The sequence below is a fragment of the Trichomycterus rosablanca genome, chromosome 22 (assembly GCF_030014385.1).
Source record: "Trichomycterus rosablanca isolate fTriRos1 chromosome 22, fTriRos1.hap1, whole genome shotgun sequence".
Taxonomy (NCBI): domain Eukaryota; kingdom Metazoa; phylum Chordata; class Actinopteri; order Siluriformes; family Trichomycteridae; genus Trichomycterus; species Trichomycterus rosablanca.
Genome location: NC_086009.1, coordinates 13,801,678 through 13,808,025, shown reverse-complemented (window position 1 = coordinate 13,808,025; position 6,348 = coordinate 13,801,678).

Below are 6,348 nucleotides of genomic sequence, written 5' to 3'. Positions count from 1 at the left end.
TGTACATTTATTGCACTTAAATAATACCCTAAAATTAAAATCACCATGTCCTGGTAATTCATTCAATTGCTTAGCTGCTAAGATACCCACTACCGATTCTCCTCGGGTGTAGAGCAAAATTACCTGCCTGTAGTCCGGAGTTCTGGTTGAACTCATAAATAATCGTAAATAATCCAAAGTTAAATACAGATACAGAGATTCTGAGAATCTAGAGCTGCCCATAAATCCACTGAGATTCATCATCACAGCCTGGTTAAAACGTATTTTCCCATCCGCCGACCGGTCGCATTCACTTCTCTCCATTCAGGCGTACTAGATAGGCAGTATCCCAGACGTGACTCGATCCCAGGCGCAATCCAACTCGGTCCTTTTAGCTCCTACGAGCTTATGCGATGTGTGTGCCTCTGTGAGCGGTGCAGACTGGTTTTAGTTGGTGAAAGGAATCTCGAAGGTTTGCTAGATACAAGGGAGCTATTGTGTGTCAGGTATGTGCAGGCATCCGTACCGGGGGGCTGCCTCAAACAGACCCATTCCAGTATTTTAATACAACTGGTAGCCTGTACCAAGGTTTGGTAGCATACACTAGTAGACTAGTATTTTATTTGTACATTGCAGGATTGTGGAATTTCATTCTGCCAAACTATGATACAGCATAAATTATGCTATAAGCACTTTGTGTAGGCTCTAATCTGAGGTGCATGTCCAGCAAGCACACAACCTCCACACAATGTTATGTTCAATATGTGAATAGGTAATCATGACCATCACATAATGTTTATTTAAACTTGTTAGGTGACTATTCATTTACTATTCATGACTATTCAAATCATGTGGGATGGTGACAACAACGCTATGTCTGAAACTTACTGCCGATTTAGTTATTATTTTATTTATTTATTTATTTAGCACTGGGAGGGTGGTGTAATAAGCTTGATCTGGTCAGGAACAAAATATAAAACCAGTTACATTTATCAGGTCACAGACATCCCAAGTTGCAAAAACTCATTTCAGGGAGGTACCCCCGGACCCGGACGCCGAACCCCCCCTAAAAAAAAAAGCTAAAAAACCTCTCGCACACACCAAAGGATATTGGGTGATAACAGAACTTTTAGAAGCTGCTAACTGAGCTACTAAGCTAACTGTTCGCGTCACAAACACATTAATGTGTACTACATAGTGCACTAGATGGTGTGAAAGATAATAGATTTATGTTCCTACATAGTGCACTAGATTGTATATTAGAAAAGAATTTATGTTCCTCACTTAGTGCACTAGATAGTGTACTAGATAATAGACTTATGTTCCTTACATAATGCTTTAGGTAGCGTATTATTTAACGGATTTAGGTTCTCTACATAGTGCACTAAATTGTATATCAGATAACGGATTTATGTTCCCTACATAGTGCACTAGATAGTATTTTAGATATTAATTTATGTTTTCGTACGTAGCGCACTAGATAGTGAATTAGACAATTGGTTTATGTTCCCTACACAGTGCACTAGATTGTATATCAGATCACGGATTTATGTTCCCTACATAGTGCACTAGATAGTGTATTAGATAACGCGTTCATGTTCACTACATAGTGCACTAGAAAGTATAACTAGATGATGATTTGTGTTCCTTACATAGTGCACTAGATAGTGTATTACATAATTAATTATGTTCCCTACATAGTGCACCAAATTGTATATCAGATAACGGATTTATCTTTCCTACATAGTGCACTAGACAGTATATTAGACAATTGATTTATGTTCCCTACACAGTGCGCTAGATTGTATATCAGATAACGGATTTAATACGTGATCGGGGGAAAAGGTCTGTGTCGCCTGCGTGCGTGTGTGTGTCACTCTTGGCCGCTCGTTCTAGATTCCGGGAGATTTTATCTGACTTGCAGGCATCAGGGAGCCGCTATGTATATGCGGGAGACTCCCAGAACTTCCGGGACACTTGGGATGTCTGAGGTCATGATGAGGACAAGTTTTACCAATCATACCCTGGTCAGTATAAGCATCTAACATTCTAAGACCGAGCTTACAATCTTCAATCTCCAACTCAAGACCTAGTCATCTCTCTTGATGACTCCCAGATCAGACCATCTGATATGTACAGAACCTTGGTGTTGTCCTGGATAACCAGCTGACCTTCTCTTCTAATGTAGCCAACATGACAAGATTGTACCGGTTCCTCCTCTACAACATCAAGAAGATTCTTGTGCAGTCACTTGTAATCTCACGGTTGGACTACTGCAACTCCCACCTGGCAGGTGCTCCTATGTCCACTATTAAGTTCTTACAAATGATTCAAAAAGCAGCTGCCCGCCTGGTTTTTAACCAGCCTAAACACTGTCACATCACCCCACTGCTGCGGTGTCTTCACTGGCTTCCAGTAGCTGCCCACATACACTGATGCTCGCCTACAAAGCAGAACCCCGCTTTTACTAATAAAACCCTGCTTTGTACCACGCAACCTCCGAGCCACTAGTCTCGCTCGACTTATGACTTATCGATCCTCCACCCAGAACTCAAGAAAGACGAGCATTAAGTTACTTTTCTGTACTTGCACCCAAGTGGAACTTAAACTAGAGTAAGGTAATGGTTGATTAAAAACAATGGTTGTTCGTATTAAATCCATGGCTGTCTTCAAAATAGTGTACTACATAATGTACACTGAGTAGTATGCAATATAGTATCGTATATGCAAAGCAAACCGTACTACAGAGGACACAAACATATCAACATTCCGCCCACTTTTTTTAATGGCAGGTCAAAACTGGCCACGTTGCATGATGGGATGCAGTACGCCATGAATATAGCTCTGGTCCCATACTGGAAATGATGTCATCTGGGTGTCTTTCGCATACTAGGAAAAAATAATTGTGGTGGCATACTGATTTGGGGCCCCATCAGTACACAAGTATGTAGTAGGCTATTTCACACACAGCCATTTAGTGCTTTAGTCAAACCTTTTTACGCAGGCGATGCACATAAGAGTTTTTCCTGTACAAATGTAATCTAAACTAGTTTATTTCTCATCTGCACTAGAAAAATCTTATGGTGAAATGGGAACCACCAGATCCACGTATGAAGCTCCACACAGAGAAAGGTATAAAAGCAAGCACTTATACACTAAGCTACAAGGTCCTAAAAATCATGTTAATATCACTTTAGTTGTTAATTGAAATTAATAAAATTAGTGAATTAAAACAATCAGGAAACGTATTCCATGAGTAAAAAATATGCAAACACGGGCCACAGACTCTTTTGTAATAAAACAAATACACATATAATAGATCTACTTGGGGCGGCATGGTGGCTCAGTGGGTAGCACCGTTGCCTCACACAAAAAGGTTCTGGCTTCAATCCCCAGGCGGGGCGGTCCGGGTCCATCCTGTGCAGAGTTTGCATGTTGTTCCCGTGTCTACGTGGGTTTCCTCCGGTAGCTCCTGTTTCCTCCCACAGTCCAAAAACATGCAGTCAGGTTAATTGACACTGAATTGCCCTATAGGTGAATGGGTGTGTGTATGCGTGTGTGTGTGTATATATATATATATACAGTGTATCACAAAAGTGAGTACACCCCTCACATTTCTGCAAATATTTCATTATATCTTTTCATGGGACAACACTATAGACATGAAACTTGGATATAACTTAGAGTAGTCAGTGTACAACTTGTATAGCAGTGTAGATTTACTGTCTTCTGAAAATAACTCAACACACAGCCATTAATGTCTAAATAGCTGGCAACATAAGTGAGTACACCCCACAGTGAACATGTCCAAATTGTGCCCAAATTTGTCGTTGTCCCTCCCTGGTGTCATGTGTCAAGGTCCCAGGTGTAAATGGGGAGCAGGGCTGTTAAATTTGGTGTTTTGGGTACAATTCTCTCATACTGGCCACTGGATATTCAACATGGCACCTCATGGCAAAGAACTCTCTGAGGATGTGAGAAATAGAATTGTTGCTCTCCACAAAGATGGCCTGGGCTATAAGAAGATTGCTAACACCCTGAAACTGAGCTACAGCATGGTGGCCAAGGTCATACAGCGGTTTTCCAGGACAGGTTCCACTCGGAACAGGCTTCGCCAGGGTCGACCAAAGAAATTGAGTCTACGTGTTCGGCGTCAAATCCAGAGGTTGGCCTTAAAAAATAGACACATGAGTGCTGCCAGCATTGCTGCAGAGGTTGAAGACGTGGGAGGTCAGCCTGTCAGTGCTCAGATCATACACCGCACACTGCATCAACTCGGTCTGCATGGTCGTCATCCCAGAAGGAAGCTGACGCACAAGAAAGCCCGCAAACAGTTTGCTGAAGACAAGCAGTCCAAGAACAAGGATTACTGGAATGCCCTGTGGTCTGACGAGACCAAGATAAACTTGTTTGGCTCAGATGGTGTCCAGCATGTGTGGCGGCGCCCTGGTGAGAAGTACCAAGACAACTGTATCTTGCCTACAGTCAAGCATGGTGGTGGTAGCATCATGGTCTTGGGCTGCATGAGTGTTGCTGGCACTGGGGAGCTGCGGTTCATTGAGGGAAACATGAATTCCAACATGTACTGTGACATTCTGAAACAGAGCATGATCCCCTCCCTTCGAAAACTGGGCCTCATGGCAGTTTTCCAACAGGATAACGACCCCAAACACAACCTCCAAGATGACAACTGCCTTGCTGAGGAAGCTGAAGGTAAAGGTGATGGACTAAACCCAATTGAGCACCTGTGGCGCATCCTCAAGTGGAAGGTGGAGGAGTTCAAGGTGTCTAACATCCACCAGCTCCGTGATGTCATCATGGAGGAGTGGAAGAGGATTCCAGTAGCAACCTGTGCAGCTCTGGTGAATTCCATGCCCAGGAGGGTTAAGGCAGTGCTGGATAATAATGGTGGTCACACCAAATATTGACACTTTGGGCACAATTTGGACATGTTCACTGTGGGGTGTACTCACTTATGTTGCCAGCTATTTAGACATTAATGGCTGTGTGTTGAGTTATTTTCAGAAGACAGTAAATCTACACTGCTATACAAGTTGTACACTGACTACTCTAAGTTATATCCAAGTTTTATTTCTATAGTGTTGTCCCATGAAAAGATATAATAAAATATTTGCAGAAATGTGAGGGGTGTACTCACTTTTGTGATACACTGTATATATATATATATATATATATATATATATATATATACAGTGTATCACAAAAGTGAGTACACCCCTCACATTTCTGCAGATATTTAAGTATATCTTTTCATGGGACAACACTGACAAAATGACACTTTGACACAATGAAAAGTAGTCTGTGTGCAGCTTATATAACAGTGTAAATTTATTCTTCCCTCAAAATAACTCAATATACAGCCATTAATGTCTAAACCACCGGCAACAAAAGTGAGTACACCCCTAAGAGACTACACCCCTAAATGTCCAAATTGAGCACTGCTTGTCATTTTCCCTCCAAAATGCCATGTGACTCGTTAGTGTTACTAGGTCTCAGGTGTGCATAGGGAGCAGGTGTGTTCAATTTAGTAGTACAGCTCTCACACTCTCTCATACTGGTCACTGAAAGTTCCAACATGGCACCTCATGGCAAAGTACTCTCTGAGGATCTTAAAAGACGAATTGTTGCGCTACATGAAGATGGCCAAGGCTACAAGAAGATTGCCAACACCCTGAAACTGAGCTGCAGCACAGTGGCCAAGATCATCCAGCGTTTTAAAAGAGCAGGGTCCACTCAGAAAAGACCTCACGTTGGTCGTCCAAAGAAGCTGAGTGCACGTGCTCAGCGTCACATCCAACTGCTGTCTTTGAAAGATAGGCGCAGGAGTGCTGTCAGCATTGCTGCAGAGATTGAAAAGGTGGGGGGTCAGCCTGTCAGTGCTCAGACCATACGCCGCACACTACATCAAATTGGTCTGCATGGCTTTCACCCCAGAAGGAAGCCTCTTCTGAAGTCTCTACACAAGAAAGCCCGCAAACAGTTTGCTAAAGACATGTCAACAAAGGACATGGATTACTGGAACCATGTCCTATGGTCTGATGAGACCAAGATTAATTTGTTTGGTTCAGATGGTCTCAAGCATGTGTGGCGGCAATCAGGTGAGGAGTACAAAGATAAGTGTGTCATGCCTACAGTCAAGCATGGTGGTGGGAATGCCATGGTCTGGGGCTGCATGAGTGCAGCAGGTGTTGGGGAGTTACATTTCATTGAAGGACACATGAACTCCAATATGTACTGTGAAATACTGAAGCAGAGCATGATCCCCTCCCTCCGGAAACTGGGTCGCAGGGCAGTGTTCCAGCATGATAATGACCCCAAACACACCTCTAAGACGACCACTGCTTTACT